Raw genomic sequence first — 24,096 nt, 5'->3', positions numbered from 1 at the left:
TGGTCTACCAAAGATCACCTCATAAGGGGATAGCCCTGTTCGAGAGTGTGCTACCATTCTTATGTAAAATAGTGCAACTGGTAAGGCTACTATCCAGTCAACACCTTTCTCCTGACATATTTTTGACAATCTGATTTTCAAAATTTGATTATGTCGTTCCACGAGACCTGCTGCCTCGGGGTGTCGGACACAATGAAACTTCCACTGATATCCCAGCAAAAGTGAAACATGTTTCATTAATTCGGATGAGAAAGGCTGGCCGTTATCTGAATATACAACACGTGGTAAACCGTACCGTGGGAAGAATTCTTGAACTAGCTGCTTGGCAGTGGTCGGGGCAGTGTAATCTGATACTGGGTACGCCTCAGTCCATCGGGAAAGAGCGCAGACAACTACAAGAACATATTTGAATCCTCGACATCGTTCCATCTGGATATAATCCATCTGGAGGGCTTCGAAAGGATGATTAGGAGGCTGAAATCCACCCTGCTCTACGGGAACACTTTTTCCTGGGTTGAACTGACAACATATCATACAGGTACGGACTTTTTGTTTAGCTGCTGTTCGTAAATGTTTATTAAACCAAATGTGTTGAATGCTGTCTAGCATGGCTTTCTCTCCTAAATGCGCCGGACTGTGAATTGTAGCTATAATGGCTTGGACCATAGAGTCAGGAAGAAACCATACAGATTTCTCCTTTGTCACCCATCCCTGATCTGTCTGGATCCCTCCTAGTTCAGTCCATTTCTTTATTTCTTCTGTTGTGGCATGTGACTGTATGTCAATTATATCAAGTGCGGGATCCTTAATCGTCATACACTGTATTGGTGTCCGAACTATTGTCTTTGTCATGTCGGATGTGCGAGTCTGAGCAGTCTGTTTAGCTGTTCTGTCAGCTAAATCATTGCCTTGAGAAATGATAGCAGTAACCTTCGTGTGTGCTTTACATTTCATAATCGATATAGCTGTGGGCAGATGGATTGCGTCTAACAAAGCATGAATGAGAGACCCATGCTGAATATGGGTCCCATGAGAAGTTAAATAACCCCTCTCTCGCCAAAGCACCCCGAAGTCATGTACGACTCCAAATGCATAACGTGAATCAGTGTATATGTTAACTTTCTTACTTGTGGCTTGAATACAGGCTTGTGTTAGAGCAATAAGTTCTGCTGCTTGGGCTGACAAAGTATCTATACAGTTTGTTTCAATAACTTCAGTGTCTGTTGTGACTGCATACGCGGCCACTAAATCTCCTGTACTTGTTCTCATGCACGATCCATCTACATACAACGTCAGGTCTGGATCTAACAATGGAACGTCTGTTAAGTCTTGTCTGGGTTTCGTCTTTATTTCAATAACTTCAACACAATCATGAGCTAGTGGGTCTGTTCCAATTACAGGTAAAAGTGTAGCAGGATTCAATGTATTACAACGTCGGATCTCTATGTGTGGCTGAAACAACGTCAGTTCATAACCGGTAAGTCTTGCTATGGTCAAGTGTTGTGTTTGCGTTCGGTTCACAAGAACTTCTACTGCATGTGGTACTTGTACTGTCAATGGATGTCCTAACACTATGGCATCGCTTTGTCTGATTGCTAAAGCTGTTGCTGCCACTGATTTCAGGCACGCAGGCAAAGCCTGAGCTACGGGATCTAATGTACTGGAAAAATAAGCACATGGCTTGCGTGATCCTGCTTGTTCCTGAGTGAGTACTGACAAGGCAGTACCTTCGCGTTCTGTAACAAAGAGTGTAAAATGTTTGCTGTAACATGGTGTCGCTAAAACAGGTGCTTGACATAGAGCTTTCTTTAAGCTTTCAAAAGCTTGTGTATGTTCCTGGGTCCAAGGGAGGATAGTCGATGTGGCTGCCTCCTGTGTTGTCAACTGAATGAGTGGTTTTGCTAGAAATGCGTACTGAGGGATCCACTGCCTACAATATGAAGTGAGGCCTATGAAAGCCCGCACCTCCTTTTGTGTCTTGGGTATTGACATGTTAGCAATTAACTGAATGCGATCTGGTGTAAGCTGCCTTCCCTCCTTGGACAGCGAGTGACCAAGATAAATAACTCGCTGGACACAGAATTGCAGCTTAGAAGGAGATACCTTGTGCCCCTTGTCGGCTAGAAAATGTAAAACTGTCAGAGAAGCCTTTTCACATTCGGGTTCGCTTCGGGCGGTGATCAGCAGATCATCGACATATTGAAGCAAGGCAGTGTTAACTGGCATGTGGATACTGTCAAGTTCTCGTTTCAGTGCTTGGCTATAGATGCTGGGGCTTTCTGTAAATCCTTGAGGTGCGCGTGAGAATTTAAAACTGCGCCCATTTAAACTGAATCCGACCAAATATTGACTTTCCGGATCTATGGGGACGCTGAAAAAGGCATTCTTGAGATCAATTACAGTAAAGAATGTTGCTTCGGAATCAATGGCTGTCAATAATGATGAGATATCGGGGACCACAGGAAATTGTGGCACAATGCATTTGTTTAATTCGCGTAAATCAATAACCAATCGATACACTGGCGGGGCTGTAGGATCTGTTCGTTTAAGAATCGGAATTATCGGTGAATTACATACATTGGAGTCTGTTTCTACAACTACTCCTTGGGCAAATAGCTCGTCAATGATTTTCAGCAAAGCCACTACAGCATCTTGCGGTAACTTGTATTGTCGCATTCGTGGTAGTACCACTCCTGCCTTTAATGTGACTCGGTATGGTGTAATGTTCATGCAACCAACATCAGTAGGGCCTTGTGCCCATAGATGTGCTGGTAAAGTCTGTAATCGGTGATCCATGTCTCTGGATACATAATGACCTTTAAAATCACGTAAAAACAATCGTACTCCTTCCGGAGAACAACAGATAATAGCCCCTAGGGCTTTCAATGTCTTTATACCTAACAGGTTTTCTGGACAAGATTTGGTAAGCAGTAAATCAGTAGTTCGTGTCAAGGGACCAATCGTAAGTGGAAGTGGCTGTGATACCTCATTAACAATAGGCTTTCCTGAGAAACCAAGGGAAACATTTTGAGAGCCTGAGAGGGGTGCCCCTGGAACTTCACTACGTTTTATGGTTGTTCGACTTGCCCCTGTATCGAGTAAGAATTTTCTATCTTGACCTAATAATTCACTATGTACATAAGGTCCTTTTGGATCTACAGGAATCTCAATAAGGGGTAAGTCAACTTCCCTCTCTAGGCTAGTTCATGCGTAACGCTGATACTCAGGATATTCATACTGTGCAGTCTGATACATTTGTCGTGTTGTGGTTTGTGTGGCAGTAACAGGCAACGGTGGTGCAGCTGGCACAAACTGTATGGGTTGTTGTGAGGCTGGCATAGACTGTTGCTGAGCTGGCATGGACTGTCCATGCTGCGTAGCTCCTTGTTCATTCTGATCCTGTCTGAGTGGTCGTGGTCTTTCTTTTGCAATACCTATAGCTATATTACGCTTCAGGACTTGACAATCGTGTACATAATGGCCTAGTTGTTTACAGTAATTGCATGTTCCTTTTACAGGAACTGCTGAATCTCCGGAATGTGTCACACCCTTTTTGTGACCATCCGCTGGTACTGTCTGGGAAACTAGCATTTTCATTTTTGTATCCTTCATACGTCTTTGTTCGTGTTCTTGTTCATCTCTAATTCTATTGTGATGATACTGTAACATTTGTAGCATTTGTGACGGAGTGTTACTTTGCCAGGTACTCTCAAATTTCAATATCCTATTCTTCACTGGAGGCAATGCATTTTCCACTAATTTTGTCACAAATAAATGTGGATACGACTCACTACTTGCTTTTATACCACTATTTACACCAAAACATTTTTCAAATCGGGCATAATAATCACTTGTGTCTTCATCATGCTTTTGTTTACAGGCTGAGATTGCACCCCAATCTTCCTTTTTCGTAGTTAATAAACGTGGCAGTACTTGTACTAGTAAACCTGGTAATGCTTTAACTTTATCCCCGAGCCCTGAACCTGCAGTTCGGGCCCTTTCCTCTGCTTCTAATGCTGTCCAATCTATTTTTTGGTCTCCCACTTCCCACTCTTTTTCTTTCAGCTTTTCATAAATGCCAGCAGGCATTAGCACCTTTAATATCGTCATAATATCAGGATAGGTATACTCTCCCATCAGTAACATGTCTTTAATTTCTCGGTGAAAACCCGCTGGGTCTTTGTCATGACTCGGTACTACTTTCTTCATTTCTAACAATTCAATTTTTGTTATGGGTGTGTATACAAATACACGGTGAAACTGATTGTCTTCGCCTTTTATTGGGTGCACTTCTCGTAAGGGATTTTGTCTATCCATGTAATACGGCATTCTTTCCTTGCTGGGCAGCGAGAAAGGATCTGGGCTTACAAAAAGGACGTACTGTTTACGTGACACTAAGATTTCTTTAATTAACTTGTTACTAGAACCTCTCCATCTATTCGTGAGTAGTTCCGTTAATATATCAGGTAAAGGACCAGGATCAGCATGTTGGCTCTTATATAATATAAGGAGTTGCTGAATCATATAGATTCCAGCTAAACGTTGTTCATCTGGACTGAGGTTAAAAAACGTGTGTGCTACGGTCTCATCACCGTATTTTCCAGGACTGTCAATCCAGTGGACGGCTGATCTGGCTAATTCTTGCTCATCCATGGAATCGAGGAGGTGGTAACCCCTTCGTTCTCGGAGTATTTTATCTGCGGCTTGAAACAAATGTTCAGGAGACTTCAGATTTATTATTGGCGTCGGATACGTTCTGCTATTATTTGGACATACAGAGTGTATTGGATCAGAAAAACATCTAGTATTATTACAGGATCTTCCTCTACCTACATAGGCTATGGTCTCTGACTGTCTTACGGAATCCCCTGATTCGGACACTTCATCTTGCTCGAACTCGTCTGTTTCCAATCTTTCTTCATGAATACGTTCTATTTCTTTACGGATCTTTCGGCACATGGCTATTATACAATTTTGCTTATCGTGTCTCCCTTCTGATATATTCTGGCTCCATCTTGTAAGAATAAGCATGGCATTCGGGTCTACCCCCGGTCGGTCTTGATTTCTGATCACACAGTTTATGAGGAAACGTAACAGTTCCCCCTGTATCTCTACTTTCTGGAATTCCATAGCTCTATTAATACATTCTGGATCTCGCCCTGTTTGAACAAAATGATATATTTTATCTAGATGCGCAGTCATTCCTGGTAACTTCGCTAAATACCCTGCGGCTCGTCTGATGCGTAATGATGCCAGGACCATTTCGTCCTCTTTACCGACCACTGGGTCATATCTACAATCTATAAGAAGTTCCTTAAGCGCACGTTCACTTATGAATTTGGGTGTACGTGAATGCGCTGACTCTTGAAAAACAAGTTTATTTATTCTAGGTGGCGTAGAAGTATTGCTAGCACCTCCCGTGGCCCCATCTGGGGCGTCGGGTGTGAATGGATTCGTCGAACGTGACACAGCAACTATAGGTGTGGACACCACTGTAGAATCGGTTGCGGAGACAGATGCGGAAACAGATGTGCTTGCCGAAGCTTGTGTCGGGACTTGCTGTTGCACAGGGACAGATACCTGATCCTGTCGTTGAACCCCCCCGGCAGACGGTCTATGTGGTGCGGGGTTAGCATACTCGGGAGCTGCGTCATCTAGATATGAGGAAAGAAAAACATCTTCTGCGGTTCTGGGATGTCCTTTAGGATGTACCTTAATTGGAAATAATGGGGGTGGCAAGTCTTTCGGTATCTCTGGAGCAGCTTTAGGTAATCCTTCGGCTAGAAGGGGATACATACCATTCATAAGGGCATTTCTTTGTCTATCTACTTGTTCTGATTTCACTCGGATACCTTCCTCAATTAATAGATTTTCTTGAACTTTATTTGAACTTTCTTTACTCTTCTCTTCTTGTCTACGTGCTTTTTCTGTACGTCTATGAGATTCTTTACGCCATAACTCAACAGCGTCTTTCTGTGACTGTCTGACTTTTCTTTTCCATAATTCTTCCTCGACTTTCATGATGCACTCTGCATCCCAGGTTCCCGCTGCGGGCCACCTTTGACTTTCTGGCAATCCCTTGGTGTAATCTACCCATAAATCAAGAAATAATATGGCATCTAAGCCATGCTTGTGATACATAAAGTGCCCTGGAGTGTCCCTAGGAGGAATAGGAACTGCTTCTTCAAGCACCCCTTTTCTAGTAGTAATCTGTCTTAACTTCGAAAAGAGCGGCATATTGACAACTGATCTGATACCTGGTCTTGAACACACTTAATACGAAAAACACAATAATGAACAATCACTCATACCACAATATGCAGGACATTTTAACACATTAAATATTGAACATAAAACATTATTAAAAAAATGACCAACAATGATGACAGTCTGCATAACTAATCACCAAGCAGAATTCTCGACAATAACTAGATACTTCGGAATACTTGATATACTGCTAAACAGTACATATACACTGCTAAACAGTGCAGACCGGATTTGTGTACCCAAATCCGTCTTGACCGGCACAACCTATGTGCGTGTCAACACGCCTCCCCGGCGATGGTACTCACCGGGTAGCTCCTTGAAACGGAAGGCCTCGGAGAATGGACTGGACTCGACGACTGCGGACATCGGACCCTCTGGACATCGGGACTTCGAAAACCTGGTGGGCCTCTGTATACCTCGGATCTTGCTCTCTCAGCTAGGCTCTGGTCGGGATACTTCGCACTTCTCACCGCCTCGTCTGGGTTGATCGCAGCCTCAGTCGCCCCCGCTTGACCGGAGGGAGCTACAGGAAATCCTGCTGGTACGCGTTATGGTCCGTCCAGCTGTGGCAGGAGACCGGGCCTGCAACGCACCGCCGGCGCGTGAGATGAGAAAGTGTCCCTGTTCGGGCGCCATTATGTGGTAAATATTCTATTACCTGGACTGAATTTCATACGGAGTCTTAAATAAAATAGCTCAGAATAATAAGAGGCAGAATCCGTGGTATAAGAGGTTTCTGAATGGGCTTTATTCCAAAATGGCCGACTCGAGTCGCGGCCTTCAGGTTCCGTCACCACGGGGGTTCAGGAAGTGAAGTACATACTTTATTGACAGGAAATTGCTTTTATAGATCATACATTACAATGAAACCAATGTAGAAGGCGTAACAATTGATAAGAGAAACGATACTGTAAGTGCGTAATCGAAAATGGGCGTAATAAGGAGTAAAAAGAAACATGATTGGTCATGATGTTGTGCATAGGTGGATCTATAAGATAATACTTGGCATAGATGCGCGCGCAGCAGCATGACGTGTAATTGACGTGTAACTAGGGGGTGAAGGGGACTTGACATTTAGCTCTACATGTGGAGACAAAAAGTCTAGGGGGTCAAGTCAACCTAATCCCAAATCATATCTAACATCCTATGTTTAAAGAACTATGTTATCCACAAGGAAGGACTCTCGGACAAAATCTATTCTATACTGACTGTGAGTGCGTGTACAAGCGTCTAAGTGTCTATATGAGATGCAAGGGGCAGAAACTTTCCATGGTAACAGGGCTATGATTTACTTGCATGAGGACAGAAAAAACCGAGCCCTTTGCTTGGGAGCTAAAGGAAATGTTTACCTAAACTACTAGACAGGAATGCATCGGCTGAGGAGCAAAGTAGATAATTCGAAGGTGAAATACAGCTTCTTGGCAGGCAGGCGAAACTGGCCGAGGCAGGCACCGTTAGCTGCACAGGAAGTAGGACAAAGTTCATGGATACAGATGCGAGCTCAAACTGATGCTGTCAGAGGCAGAGAGCAGGGAAAGGCTTTGAGGACAGAATCGGGCCTACTCTGCCTGAACTGCAAAAATGGAGTAACTTTAGCCATATAAAGTCGGTGGCCTTTCATACTTAGGAATTGAATATCCAGCCCATTGATGGCGGATCTGACAGAGGACATGTTGATGGTGGACGCACATGTGTTTGCGTCTTCGAAACTGGAACTGGAGGGAACATACATGTGTTTGTAACATGCACATAGAACCGTTGGGGTCCAAGATAGGGGACATAACTGATCAGGAAAATCCACATTTCCACACTAGGATGCTTTTTTCTAGTCCAGGGATGACCTGGCCTGGCAGTCCAGGCTGGACTGTTCCCATTGGACGCAGGGTCAAGACTGATTTACATGTGGCTGGGTCCAATCTGGAATGGCATGGTGAGCACAGAAATGATGGATTTGGGCCCAGATCTCTGTACTGGGGTGAATGTATGACATTGTTCCGCATTCTGTCCATCAATTGCTGTTTTTGCATTTGTCACCCCGAATGAGACGGGTATGCTCAGATGTGGGTCCTGTGCTCTCCATTCCACTGGAGTCAAGCTATCCTGGCTGATAAGGGCTGAAAGCCCAAAACCGGTCCTAGGATGCTTGTTTCCAGTCCAGGGACGACCTGGCCTGGCAGTTCGGGCTGGACTGTTCCCATTGGGTGCAGGGTCAAGACAGATTTCCATATGGGTGGGTCCAAACTGGAATGGCATGGTGAGCAAAAACACTATGGATTTGGGCCCAGATCTATATACTGGGGTGAATGTATGACATTGTTCTGCATTCTGTCCATCAATTGTTGTTTTTGCATTTGTCACCCCGAGTGGGACAGGTATGCCCAGATATGGGTCACGTGCTCTCCATGCCACTGGAGTCAAGCTATCCTGGCTGATTAGGGCTGAAAACCCGAAACCGGTCCTAGGATGCTTGTTTCCAGTCCTGGGACGACCTGGCCTGGCAGTTCGGGTTGGACTGTTCCCATTGGGTGCAGGATCAAGACAGATTTCCATATGGCTGGGTCCAAACTGGAATGGCATGGTGAGCAAAAAAACTATGGATTTGGGCACAGATCTCTGTACTGGGGTGAATGAGTGACATGCTTCTGCATTTTCTCCATCAATTGTTGTTTTTACTTTTATAAAGTTGGCATATTCCAGCCTAACTATTTGGTGGCTGCAGCCTGTCCTAGGTCATATGACTGAGTGTAGGTGGCAGTTGGACTTTGTTTGTTCCTCCCAGACAGCCACACAATAGAGAGGTTAGGTGTGCCTGGATAGGCCATCAACTGGCAGGATGGGGGATGACCCTAGTTCCAACTAAATAGACTGTGCTTTGCCTTCACACAGAGGACTTGTCACCCCTGCATTGCTCTTAAGTACTTCACAGGGAATTCTCAAGAAACTTCTCTTACTTCAAATAAGGCACCAGGTATAAAAGAGGACCCTCAGACCTACACTTCAGTTCATTTCCTGTACCTGCAGAAGGACTCTCAGAGGACTGCCTGCTGCAATGGCCAACTGTGTACTCCACAAGACTGATTTTCTGCATCTGGAAAGGCTGTTTTGATGTCTGGAGCCTGCATTGAACCCTCAAAAGTCTGTCCTGCTGCTCAAGCTTTCTTGAACCTAGGAATACCAGAGTGACTCCATGGGTTAGTTGGCTGACCTCCTGACCTCCTGATCAGAGCCACAGGTGCAGATAAGACTCCAACCATCTTGAATCTGCACTTTGAATCAGCCTGAGTGAGTCCTAACCCCCAATGTGGTGCTCCTCCAGTCTTGGACCATTTTCTTCAGCTCCCCCCCCCCCCTTCCCCGTTGGACACCTGGAAACAATGGTGGCCCCAAGACATGTTTCCTCCCCAGGATGCAGTCAAGACTGTAAAGAACCTGGGAGTAAAAATGGACGACGCTCTCTCTATGGTACCTCAGGTTCAGTCGGTAGTTGGGACTTGTTTCAGTCTCCTGAAGATGCTCCGGAGGTTTTTATTTATACTACAAACCCCTGCATAGAAGAACAGTCATTCAGGCCCTTATCATCTCCAGATTGGATTATGCCAACGTCCTTTATCTGGGCCTCCCGCAGTTTCTACTCAACAGACTGCAGGTGGTGCAGAACGCTGCAGCCAGGGCTGTTCTGAGTCTTGGGCCCAGACACCGTATCTCCCACCATCTAAAGAATCTGCACTGGCTACCTGTCTGCAGCAGAATTCGCTTTAAAGCTCTGGTCCTGGCCTTCAAGGTTCTGCATGGTATGGGAGCGAAGTACATCCGCAGAAGAGTCTCTTTTACGTACCTGGCACAACATCTTATGGTCACCCCTAAATATCTCAGATCCCGCAAAGGCGGTCGCTCTTTCCAAGTGCAAGTGGCTGGACTTTGGAACAAGCTGCCACTTCCACTGAGGCAAGTCGCTAACCTGTTGGCGTTCAGGAAACACTTAAAAACCTGGCTGTTCCAACAAACAATATAACTGCTTCTCCTTTTTAGGTTCTCTTTCTCTTTCTCCCCCTGCATCTGTTTTTTTCTGTCTTAGCACCGGGATACTCTATTGAGTAGCTGTACGCTCTATAAATCTATTTTAACATAACATGGTGGTTTTAAAGGTGCCCAGATAGCCAAAAACCAAAACATAGGACTTAGAAATTCTTGCCTAAAAACTGCTCTGAGAACCAAGAGGAGACCAACCTGTTATTCTATCTGCCCAAGCTGAATCGCTGGTTGGCCTGACATCGCAGTAGATCCCGCTACATTCTTCTACACAGAAGCAAATCCTATTCACCAAATGGGTATCGGCCTTGTGAAACTCTCTTCCGCTAAGCCTCCAACTTCGGACTTCTGGAGATTTTCAACTTCTTAAAATAGAGATTAAATTTGAACATAGAAATCTTCACCATGTTTTTGTCCAGTGGCCTCCGGACAACGATGCCTCCTCCTCGGGCACCAGGTGTGTTCGTGCCCTGTTGAACTTCTACGTTTTTAGAGACTTTTTCTTCAAACTGCTTCTAAGTCTAAAGATAAGCAGCAACCGGCCCCAATTCACTTCTTGTATCTGACTCATGCTCCATCTTTGGTTTGCCATACTTTTCTACTTTGACGCGGTCTCCCCTGACTAGAAGTCGGATGGCACGTTGATCTTTTAGGTGCTAGTTTTCACCTTAAACCTTAGAAAATCATAACTCCAGTTATGCTGATTGGATTTTTGTCATCTTGGTGTCAAATAATTCATTAAAACTTGCTCTATGTTTCTAAATTGGTGTGATACGTTTCTTGTCTTTTCACTTTATTACTGTTTGTGTTCTGCATATATACTTTGCACATTGCCTCTAAATTTTGCCTGACTGCTTTTGTGTAAATCTACTAGGGGTTAAGCAAAGCCAAGGGTGCTCACACCCCACACAACCAACAACCCAATTTTTCACACTATTCTTCTTAGGTACACTGCAAGTTGCCATTGCTTGGGCCACCAACTTGTTTTGTAATATCCTATAGTAGTAGAGTGACATTTTCCATGGCCTTGTCTTCCTAGCTCACCCATGGAACAATGTCTTTAAACAGACATGAATGGAAGTGGCAGATGCACTGTACATGACACAAAAATTAAAGAATTCCATGTATGTGCAAATGCAAGTGGTGTGTCGCCATGATAAAGGCATGAAAACAATGTTGATGAAGTCAGTGTTACAGTTGAGTAGGACTGCAGGTACGAAAATATATGTATATGTATATATATATATATATATATATATATATATATATATATATATATATATATATATATATATATATATATATATATATATATATATAGAGAGAGAGAGATATACACATCTGTCACATTCTAAGGCATTGGTATTGGCAACAATACTTTGTTACAAATCATGCATTGGGAAGTTAGCGATTCTACCAAGCAGAGTGCAGCACAGAAGAAATATTTATCAGGGATATTAGCCTTTGAAAACTTTCAGGTTTCAGAAGCTTGGCATTAAACTTACGTTGTACTTAAAATCAATTCTAAAATTTCATGTCCAACATTGTTCATGGTGAGGAAAAGAGAGTAAAAGGATGTCAAGTAAAACTGTATCGCACTATAAATTAAAGCTGCTGCTTGGAAAAACAGACCACAAAGTAAAAATATAAAATGTAAAAGTGCCATCACGTCACAAATGGAGTACAATGTTTCATGTCAGAGTGAAGAGGCATAAGTCCCTGACGCTGAAACCTTGTGCCATCTTCTCATCAAATCACCATTCAGTTTAACCCGGTAGGTTTCTCTTCACAGGAAAATGCTGCCATCAGCTCGGTGAAGTGAAGAGAACTTGTTTGATATTATTTGCTCCCTGGCAGAGTACCCAATTATGCTAGATTTGGGAATTTGTCCAAAGTAAATCACATTTTAATATGAGTGACTAAACTCCCCAGTTCCAGGCCATGAAACAACTAATAGTTTCTGGCAGCTGATTTATAGTAATCGAGTGGGGGGATTTCTGAAATTATTCAATGTCAAATGGAATGTTTATTTAGCTCTCTATTGAAGAGTCAAGCACAGTAAATGAATAATATCAGAAAGGTTACAATCAACCAACAGATGCTTTAGTTGTGAAAATATACGCAGCCAAGGGTGAAAAGGTATGTGGGGGCAGCCTGCACTCTTAAGGCTTGATAGCCACAACTACGTGGCCATTGCGTTGTAGTAGGGAAATCTCAAAAGTGGTGGCGTGCAATAGTGAGAGGATGAGTCCATCTCAGCCCGACTCAATCTTTATCCATTCTCTAGCTAACTGCAGCAAAAATGAGACATTTCCTACGACTACAAGATGTACAACTGCTAGTTCAATCTTTTCCATCATTAAGTCCATTGCCCAAGGGAAGCAACTTCTCCACGATCGCAACCAATGTACAGGACATTTCTAAGGGGCGGCCAGAATCTCGAAAGAAAATGTTGAACTCAATAATACTAGACAAATAACATTTACAAACAGAGTCAGGGAGAAATAAGGAACGCCTGACAGAGGAAGCCGTAGCTATCCTCCAACCACAAGTGACCCTGAGCAATATTTTGCAGGAAATAAGGCAATTAAGGAATGCAAAGGAAAAATCCCACAAAGAAGTCAAGGGCCAACTAGAAAAGATCAATGAAAACATTTCACAGCAAAATCAGAAACTAGCCCTTGCAGAGCAGCAAATCTCTGATCTCGAGGACGCCCAGAAAAAACTTGAACATCGTCAATCTAATCTTCCTAGAGAGCTTGAGGAAATCAAAATCAAGCTCTAAGAGTTTGAGAACAGGTCAAGGAGGTCAAATTTGTGTTTTGTGGGTATTCCGGAAGGGCAAGAAACTTGGCAAGATCCCATTAAATTTATTTTAGATCTCATCCAAAAGTATGCGATCCCAGTTGAACAGTCCATAAGAGACTTTTGCTCGATCATGAGAGCTCATCGTGTCCCATTCCATCAGCAGCCTAACGCCAAATATCCACGCACGTTCCTTGTCAATTTTGGAGACTATAGTATAAAGGATTCAATTCTTACTTCCGCCATTAAAATGAAGGGATTTCAAACAGAGGACAAATTTCGGTTTAACATCTATTCGACATGTCAGCTGCAAGCACAAGACGGCGACGTGAATTCAGAACAATGCTGAATGAATTAAAGAATCAAGAATAACAAGCATCTATGTTCCAACAGTCTAAATTAAAAATAGTTTTCAAAGGACAGTTTCAAATTCTACATTCAGTGGAACAGGCGAAAAAGATCCTCCAACAAAAAAACTGAGATAGTAATGGGGGTGCTCGGGCTGGGATGAGGTTTAAGGGACTGTAAAACTGGAGGTTTTTTGGGTGAATCAAGTTATGACCTAAGTGCCAAACCAAGGCACAACTGCTTTAACTTCAGAGGAAGGAGAGCGAGACGGGCTCTCCCCTCCCTAATTTGGGGTTTTTGGTTCTTCAGTGGGCACAACCAGGGTGGTGGGAGGAGCACTTTTTAGGTGGTAAAATGAGCAGATCTAAGGATATCAGAAAACTATTATTGGATTTTATGCAAGAAAACATAAGTGTCAGTAGAAGGGTGACAAAGTGTAGTGCAAGGAAAAAATTACTTTCTTTTTCAATGTCTTTATCTTTAGAAAGTACTAGTCGGATTTTGTCATGCAATATTAATGGGATAGCCCATAAGCGAAAATATGCTAGTGTGATGAGCTGGCTAGCTTCCTTTACACCGGCTGTTATTTATTTTCAAGAGACTCATTTAAAGGGTAATACGCCAAAATTGCAAATCCCACATTAGTATTCACATGCATTTTTTGCATCAGCAAGTTCTGCAGTTAGGGGAGTCGCCATATATTTGAGTAATAAAGTTGACTGGGAGGTGAGAGTAGTCATTCGAGATATACATGGGAGGTGGTTATGGCTCAAAGTATTAATTTTGATCTTGCTCTTGGAGCTGTAGGTCCTTTGATTTGCGGGGCAGACTTTAATTTGATACAATCTTGTTAAAAACACCTCCAACAAAACAAAATGCAACTCAAGCCCAAAACCAAAAAGATATTAGAAGTACTAAAGTCCAGCTTCCAGCTGTTTGACCCCTGGAGAGAGGATTACCCAGAAGGTAAATGGTTTACATGTTTTTCGTTTCTGATATTTAGATCTTTAAACAGGGGCGGTACAGAGATCCTCTTCAATGCCTTTTCAGATCATTCCCTTGTTTCTTTAGAGGTTGAAATTCAGCAAAAAGGGATGGCTCTAGATGGCAATTTGATAGATCCTCGCTGTCAGATCCTGACTGGGTGGAGAAGATGAAGCAGTTTATTTTAGAGTTTTTTACCCTCAATTTCAATACAGCTCAGCTATTCTCTATTTGGGAGGCATTTAATCAACCTTAAGGGGAAAGGTCATAGCATTTAAAGAAAGAAAACATAAGAAATATATGGAGCCAATAGGAAACCCACAGGCCACTTTAGAAAATGCAATTAGAATCAGGGAACAAAACAATCGGCATGGGATGGAGCCAGGATCAATTGCCACTTCAAACCAAAATCTTAGGGACTTCTTTACGCTTGAAGAAATAACAAAATTGAGCATTTACCAACAAAAAAATATACGGCAAATTCCTGGATGATGGAGAAGAGTTCCTTGGAGTTGTGGGTGTTGGAGAGGATTCTGTCTTGAAGGAAGTTCTTTTTTGTGGATTTGATGAGTTGGTGGTGAGCTTTGGTGGCTGTTCTGTAGGTGGTGCGTGCATCAGGGGTTTTGCTGTTTCTCCATGTCTTTTCAAGTCAGCAGGAGCACTTGGATTGTTGGAGTGCCGTGGTAAACCAGTTTGCTTTGTTGTTGTGTTCTCTGGTAGCCTTCTGGAGGGAGGTGAGTGTGTCGGCGCAGTTGGTGATCCATCGGTGGAGGTTGCTTGCCGCAGTGTTGGCATCTGGTTTCGTTGGGGGTAGAGTGCTGGTGAGGGCGGAGGTGAGGTGTTCTTTGGTGACTTTGTTCCAGCTTCTGCATTAGAGGTGGCACGTGTGCTTGTATGCAGTGAGTTTTCTAAAGGAGGAATTGACACAGTAGTGGTCCGTCCAGAGCAGTTCCGTGGTGTGGCTGAAAAAATTGTCCCAAGCGGCACTGCAGCTCAATGCCCTAACTCTTGAGTTTGGCCTGAGGGCTACTTACGGCAGCACTAAATCAGATAAAATGGCAGCAAACACCTATAAAAGAACAACCAATATAAGCCACATTGATTACTTCCTGCTGGATTTGAGACTGTGGTCTGGAGTGGACGACATGAGGGTGAGGTCTACCACTGATAGCGATCACAACCCCCTTGAGCTCTACTTCACAGGGCCCTGGGCCAAAAATGTAAGCCCCGCTAACTCCATTCTTACGACTAGGGAGGTACGCCCAACTAACGATAATAGACAACTCAAATGGGCATGCGTAGCTATTGATATAGGGAAACTTGAAGCAATTAAACTCAATCTGCTGGATAGTAGTAGAGAGGTGCTCAGATTAGCCGAACAACAGGGAGGTCTGGATGAGATTGCTGCTTATCACAGCCATCTTTTTAACCATTTTGCCTCCCATTTTAGAGTACTGCTGCACCCACAGGGCACTACCAAGAAGACTAGGTCACAGTTTGCTTGGTTTAACCAGGAGTGTAGGAGCCTTAGATCACAGTTGGACCTCGCCATTAGAGCAAAAAATGTGGTTGAACTGAGAAAAATAAGGAGGCCATACAAGTTAGCCCAGGTTTGAGCGAAAAGGGAATGGGAGGGGAATCGGTGGTTATTAATTAGAGAGGCCTGTTTTAGGAATGACTCACAGCGATTCAGGCTCTTAGTTACTAGGGGAGACGCAGATAGGCCCCAGCCACCCAACAACAACATTGCTATTGCAACCTGGTATGACCATTACTCCAGATTATATTCTGGACCTTGTGAGCCGGATACTGATATCTCCACCCCAGGCCATGCTTACCCTCAGGACAGCAAGTTTATCTCCGAAGCCAAAATCAGGTCCAGCATTAATTCAATCGTTAAAGCCCCAGGACCTGATGGCATTCCGAGCGATGTTTTTCTTAGGGATGTTGAGAACCGGACAACATATACTTTTGCACTAGTTAACGGAATCGCTGCAGGTGCCCCAATACCAACTTCCTGGAAAGGAGCTGAGGTGATTCCGGTCTATGAGAAAGATAACCATTTGTCACCCACCAATCATAGGCATATCAGCCTTATTGATAGCGCCAAAAAGGTGTTTGCCCGAGCACTTCTTATGAAGATCCAGACCTGGATAAGCAATTTTACCATCTTGTCCCCTTTCCAAGCAGGATTTAGACAGAAAGCTAGCACTATCGACCAGTTCTTCCTCTTCCTTCCATTGGCCTGGTAGACGGTGGTTATCTGACAGGGAAGCCTATATGTGGCTTTTATTGACTTAAGGTCTGCCTTTGACCTTATCCCTTGACACAAGCTTTGGTGCGTCTTAAAGGAGATGGGCCTCTCCCTTGAGATCCTAATGTTAATTATTCACCCTTTAGGCCAATTACACAAGAGTTTGCTGGGGCAGCCAAGGCCAATTGACAGACCCGATCAAAGTCAGCAAGGGGGTCCGACAGGGTTGTGTATTGGCTCCCACTCTTTTTTCGCTCTTCATAAATGTAGTTGTCCAGTATCTGACTGATATTCCTTCTGATGTCCCAACTCTGGGGGAGCAAAGGTGACAACCTTGTTGTTTGCTGATGACAAGCTATTGGACTCTAAAACCCCCAGAGGACTGCAGCTGCATTTAGACCACTATGAGGCTTTCTGTGCAATGAGAGGCCTAGAGGTTACCCCCACAAATCATTCAAAGGCAAGTTAACACTGGTTGAGATTCCCTTGGAGAGAGTGAGTACCTCTGATTATCTAGGGATCACTCTCTCTGAGGACTTGTCCTGGAAGTCCCATGTATGGAAGCGGACTCTTCAGCACAGACAGATTACGGGGGTTTTGATTAAAGAGTGTAGGACCTCGCAGAGCAAACCAGTAGCAGCCCCACATATATGTCCATAAGGCAGCAGGTTCAGCATTGTATGGTGCAGAACTCTGCGGTTTTGAAAAAATGGATGGCCTTCTTACTACGGAGAACAAATTTGTGAGAGCCATATGCTCACTTCCTCAGTGTACCCCTCTCCACCCACTAAGGCTGGACATGGGCAGAACCTCTATTGTTCAGAAAGCCAAGTTACACACCCTACTGTTTTGATCGCATTTAAAAACAGCCAGAGCTGCTCCCATACACTGCTGCTCTTGTTGAAGTAAGTACTCTGGGCTGCTTTAGGAAAATTGGTTGGCTTTCCAAAGTGAAGTCCCTGCTCAATACTATAGGGCTGGAGGGATCATGTGACACAAAGGACCCAACATTACTTCCTATCAAAGACCTGGTCATGAAGCAATATTGGAATTGGGTTGCCCAGTCTTCTATTTCCCATTCATCACGGGGCTACCTCACAATGGATTTCATAGAATTTAAACTGTCAGGTGTTTATGAACAATATCTGGAGGCTTTTATGATCCCGCAAGATAGGAAGCTCTATATGCAATTCAGATGTGGCTCCCTCCCTGTGAACACTTGTATAGCCTCCTGGTGTCAGTCTTCCTCTACACTGCATTCTTGCCCAGGCACCCCTTTGTTGCTGAGTCAATTGGTCAAATTTTCTTTGGTTTCCCATGTACCGGTCAATTGCTTATTCCTTTCTGTAGGCGGCTTGGCACCCGTTGTCATCGTGAAGCGCTGCGCATTTTAAAATCTGGCTTCAGCCTCCTACTTGCCTGCGCAGTTGCCAAGTTCCTCGGCAGAATGTGGTCGTAATGACCGAAATAAAGTTTATGACTAACTGATATTATAACAGAACCACCGGAAAAAAACCTCTGCTCCATAGCGGAGTTTATCTGTAACTCTGTGTTCTCCACAGAATGCGGGAGGGCAAATTGAGCAAACTCCATGAGCGGAGTTTTACGCCCAGGCCTGGTGTCAAGCACTACATATTCATATGCTTCAATGGATAAAAAATGCATCTAAGTTTGGATATCACTCTGAGGAGTCTGTTTTGCATTTTATTGAACATTATGTCAATTATGATATACCAAACAAAGAAACAAATCAGAAAGTGTTGGAACAAGTGTTACTTTACCAATCACATAAGTGTGGGAAATACTGCTAAAGTAAATATTGTAACAAAACATTGCATTACTCTATATGTCACTTGGGATTTTTCAGACCAGTTCTACATAGAGGAAGAGTCAACAATTTCATATCATCTGTAAGACATGCAGTTACAGGGAAATCCGGAAAGAACACTTACAATCTTAGAAGATCACAAGGATCACAAGTCATCAATGACTACAACTCTTTGATTTTACATATGTCAGACACTAACATGGATATACAAATTGATGCAGGTAATTGTACAGCAATTTCATGTTATGTAACTTCTTAACTAACGCAGAAAAGGCAGATATGAAGGAAGTATGGGAAAAGATATCTGCAAAGCAATCTTAAAATAAAAGCTACCAATTTTAATGTTTCTTGTGTAGTGACAGCTCCTACTAGATGAGCAGCACATAATATAAAAGGAATTAATTTACACATTCTACTATTGCTGCCTGTGGAACATCATAATAAATTGGAATATTTCAAATTCACTACATATACGCATCAACAACTTGTAAAAAATGTAAAGAAATTGAAACTTTTGATCATGGATAAAGTCAGCATGGCTTCTATTAGACCTGTCAGCCTTAGGGTGGTCTTCCTCCAAAAGTTTTGCCTACTTACCTCCAATTTTTGCTGACATTCATTTGAATTGGCCTTAGGACTCTGTGCACTTTACCACTGCTAAAGTGCTTCTGCTCAGTCCCCTAAACATGGTTTAATTTGCATGCGACTAATTTGCATAATTAGTTTACTTCAAATTCCCTTTTAGAGTGCTAGAACAAATACCCAGGGCCTGCAAATTAAATGCTATCAGTGAGCAAGCAACACTTATTGTGCCCTTACCTAAGTAGCACCTTAAAACATGCTCCAGGCCTGCCATTTGCAGCCTGAATACAACTTTAAACTGCTGTGTGGACTAAGCATCAAACCCCCCTTGGCAAGCCTTAAACTCTCCTTTTATTCCATAAAAGTACCCCTACGTTGGTAGGCCATAGGTAGACCATAGGGTAGTGTGCTTTGTAATTAAAAGTTTGACATTCTGTACAGTAATGGTGAATGATACTTTACTAGAAAATTATTTGCATTTGTTTTTCATCATGATAACAATGATATGATTCCCTACAGAGTATAACGTCTTCTTTCAAATGTTTTTAAAAAAATGCATTTATGCCAGTTAATGCTCTCTGTGGGTATAAACACTGTGGTTGTAGGTACCTACAATCATATTAGATAATCTATTGAGTTCAATCGTGGACTTAATATAATTATTATAGGAACAGAAATCACTAATAAATGGAAATAAATTCACCCAAACCCATTTTCTCTTGAGCCCTTATTTTAGAATTTAGAGAGGGAACTAGTTCCCAATTCTAGAGCTGCTGGGGTTGTTGGACATTATTGTTTTTTTCCCTGCCCTTTGGAACATCCATATAAAGTGGGGGTCCCCTTTATTACACTAATTAAAACGTTGGACATGTAAGTTTTACATGTCCTGGTAGTGAAAAACTCCTAAACTTTTCACTACTGTGAGGGCTACCCCTCCCATATTATTACATTGGGAATTCTTTATTAGATTTAATAAGCTGTAATTAATTGGGGGCAGGTAACTATGACATGTTTGCTATCAATGAAATTGTAATGACAAACCCTCTTTAATGTTAAAGTTGGATTTTTCATTACAAATTTGAAAATGCTACTTTTACAAAGTTACGACAAAAAAATTCTTTTAGAAATGCAAATCTCTAATAAATAAAAACAAGTATTACACACAAAAGGGCAACCCAATATTTCCTCGTGGGCTGCGGTATAAGAAGTCAGGTAGGTAAGGGCACCAACAAGGGATTACTTCATAAGACAATTTTAACACATCAATGTGTTAATCATTTGAGATGTCCAAGCATGACATCATAACGTAATTGAAAGTTGTACACTTGCTTTTTTAAGGAAATAAGTATTAGGATGCAGGTATAAGTATTTATGTTAAATTTATAGAGAAATTCAAAATCATTAGTACAGGGGTTCAAAAAGTCAATCTCCTCATACATTGACAGTGATTCCTGCAGTACTTTTCTAAGTTAGCGTCCCATTTGTCAATGTATGTTCAAGCCCACTTTCTAGATATACAAGAGACTGTCTCTCACAGAAGAAGTAGGCTCTGAACAGAAACTTAACAATGACAAATGAAAGTTGGGTTAATGCGTCAATGTTTCAGTCTCGGTTGTTGTGCATCTGTGAGACCATCTTCAGGACTTTATAATTTCATGACAATGAAAGATCCCCTATTTGGTTAGCCAAATAGTGAATGTGACTTGTAATGTGCACTGTTAAGGGATAAGGCAATGAAGTACCAAGAAATTTGCGTGGTCCCAATATAAAGATGTGTGGTTGGATTTTTTGCTGGAGACTCTGCATATGTATACGCCCCAGTGAGAAATCATTGTCCTTGTGCTGGCCAAAGTAGTCCTAGCTGAGTTGCGACAAAGTCGTCTGTCTCACTTGGGGGAATCATCCTTCAACCGCAGTCTCAACTACGACTACCCTTTACAACGCAGTCACTACCCTAACTGCAATGTTAACACGCATTACTTTAACCCGCAAGTCATTACAATGACTTGCTGTAGGGTGGGTGTTGATGGACTGTTGTTGGAATTTTAAGTCCAACACCTTCCTTACTGATGCGTAAACTGGAGTTGGAATAGTAATTTATACTATTCTAAAGTCCAGCACCCCCTAAAGCAACTCATTGTAACAACTTGCGTGGTAAAGTAACATGTAGTAATGTCGCAGTCGGGGTAGCAACTGCATTGTAAAAGCATGAAGGGTAAATGCATGTGGGGTTCCATCATACAACATTCACTTGGCATTTAACATTAGTTTAACTTTCAATTAAGTTGGACATCTCAAATGATTAATCCATTCATGTGTTGAATTGTCTTCAGAACAAATCCCATGTTGGCATCCTTACCTACCTGACTTTCAGAAAGTTGGCATTTTTCTGCCCTTAGCCGTTTGTGCTTGCTGCCTGTCTTGGGTCACATGACTGGTTGCAGCTGACAATTACAATTTGTGAATTTCTCCCAGACGGTAACACATTAGGGGGATTAGGTGTGCCTCAATAAGCCATCTGCTGGCAGGATGGCAGGCAGACTGAGCACAGCCCCACTTAAAACTGAATATCCTGTGCACTACCTTCACACAAAGGGCCTAACAACCTCATATTGTCACTGCAGACAGCCTGGAGCCAAGGCAGGAAATTCCATGCACGTCAAAGATCCTTTGCAGATGTTACTCCAACCTTCCAGAGAAAAGGGCAGCATGGTATAAATATAGAACCTTCAGACCCACTCTTCAGTGCACATCTGGACCTGCCAGAAAGAAGGACTGCTTTGCTGTTGTAAGAACTGCTACTCTGCTGGACTGCATCTCTGAAGGACTGCTGACCTGCTGGATTTCTGACCTGTTACCCAGTTGCTCTGCTGCCTTCTGTCTGGGTAAAAGGACTGGATCTTTATTTGTCCCAGGACCTCCAGACTGACTCACAAGATTTAATTCGCTGGCTCCTGTTCAGAGCTATAGGGACACCAAACGCTTCCTCCATCTTGTGTCCTGGACCATTGGAAGTTGTGCTAGAGGTGCCCAGAGAGCCAAAATACAAAAGTGGGGACTTAAAACTGTTGGGGCTATAAATTGCCCTGAGAACCAGGAGGAGACCAGGACTAAGTGCCTCGCTTATCCACCTGAAGTGCATCCATGGTCAGATCGACTTTGTGGCTTCTCCTGCTTTGTTCTTCCCCGCAACAGCAGTCTTGCGCCAAAGGGGTATCCAGCCTCGTGGAACTGTCTTTGGCTATAGCACTCTGCCTCGTCCCACTGGAGATTTTTGACTTCCATTTCAGAGACTTTGCGCCTGATTAAGAAGTCAGCAGAGGGGAACACTCCATCACAAACGTGACGGATATCCCGTCCTCCATATTGCAATCACATTCTATCCTATGGGGATCATAATACGACGGACGGGATATCTGTCACGTTTGTGACGGAGTATTCCCTCTATTGACTTCTAAATAAGGCCCTATGCCTAAACGTCGAAAACTTCACCGTGACTTCAAACCAAGACTATCCAACGATGAAGCTCCCTTTTCGAAAACACCCTAAATCCTTGCCCCGCTAAACTTTACCATCTCAGACACTTTTTCTCAGAATTTATTCTAAGTCCGAAGGTAACCGCTGAACGGGAACTATCCATTTTGTGTATCCGAACTCTACTCCATCGCGGTCAGCCATATTTTTTTACTTTGACCCCGTCTCGTGCCACTAGATTTCTGGGATTGACACTGTTAGATCTGCCAGCCCTTTGGCTGTCCCCTCCTCATTTTTCTTCCTTTACCCTCTAATTTTTCGGTCCACTAGTTTTTTTTGGTGTTGACTTAGAGGCTCTGGGTGCCCCATTATCACTAATTAATGGTGTGGCGCAAGGTGCTTCCCTAAAATGGAGGGAGAGTGAGAGCTCCTCTACAAAATGGTGGCCTAAACTATCACCTCAGAGACTGGGCCACAGGCTGACATGAGGAGTTCCAGAACCTTCTGGGCCACTCTGGACAGTCAGGGCCCAGGCTATATATAGAGGTGAGGTGCGTCGGCCATTTTGTGTGAAGTGAGGTAGTCAGGAGTAAGGCACCCGAGTGGGGAGGTAGGTGCGCTGGAGGGGGAAACTGACTGTTCTTAGGGCCTGCTTTCTTCCCCCCTCGGTTGACACTGCCCCCTACCTCGTGACCTAGCCCTGCCGTCAGCCTCTGACCCTGGGATCACATTAACCTTTCTGTGCTTCCCGCCTAGCCAGGACCCCTGAAGAGAACCGGGGAAAGGAGATAACACCTACAACCTTATCTTCTACTTCCCTGACTGGGCCTGGCCCCCCCCTATCTTGATCTGCCTCTGGCGTGTGGACTGCCACCTCCCAACCCACCTGCCCTGAGCCAGGGCATCGCTGTGAGGAAGAAGGGAGCGCTAGGCGCTGAGAACATCGCCACCCCTTAATTTGTGTGAGGAAGAAGGGAGCGCCAGGCGCTGAGAACATCGCCACCCCTTAATTTGTGTGAGGAAGAAGGGAGCGCTAGGCGCTGAGAACATCGCCACCCCTTAATTTGTGTGAGGAAGAAGGGAGTGCTAGGCGCTGAGAACATCGCCACCCCTTAATTTGTGCCACCCCCGTCGGGGATGCCCCAGAGGGTAACTTTCCGCCGTGGCCCTGGGCCGTGTCGCCTGTTTCTGCCATCCTTGGGCCCGCGGGGAGGTCCGGGGCCCCGCCGCTGCCGTCGCAGCCTCATCGACGCGGCTCTCTGTGAGGAGAGGGCCGCCAGAGTTCAAAGAAGGCCGCGTAGGCCTGAAGCCGTGATGCACCGTCACGTGACGGGGGCGGACTGCGCAACGCCGCCCCCGCCGGTGCAGGATTCAATCTGTGAGCCGCGCCCCCGCAGGCCGCACTGCCATTGGCAGCTGCGGGCGCGCCTCTGCCGGATCCCTCCCCGATGCGGAGCTGACGGGGAGATCTGCCGGAGTCCCCGCAATGCGGCACTCCCAGCCGACATCTGTGGGCCCGGGCCCA

This window comes from Triturus cristatus, chromosome 12, assembly GCF_964204655.1.
Source record: "Triturus cristatus chromosome 12, aTriCri1.1, whole genome shotgun sequence".
In the NCBI taxonomy this organism is placed as follows: Eukaryota; Metazoa; Chordata; class Amphibia; order Caudata; family Salamandridae; genus Triturus; species Triturus cristatus.
This window is presented reverse-complemented; position numbering follows the sequence as displayed.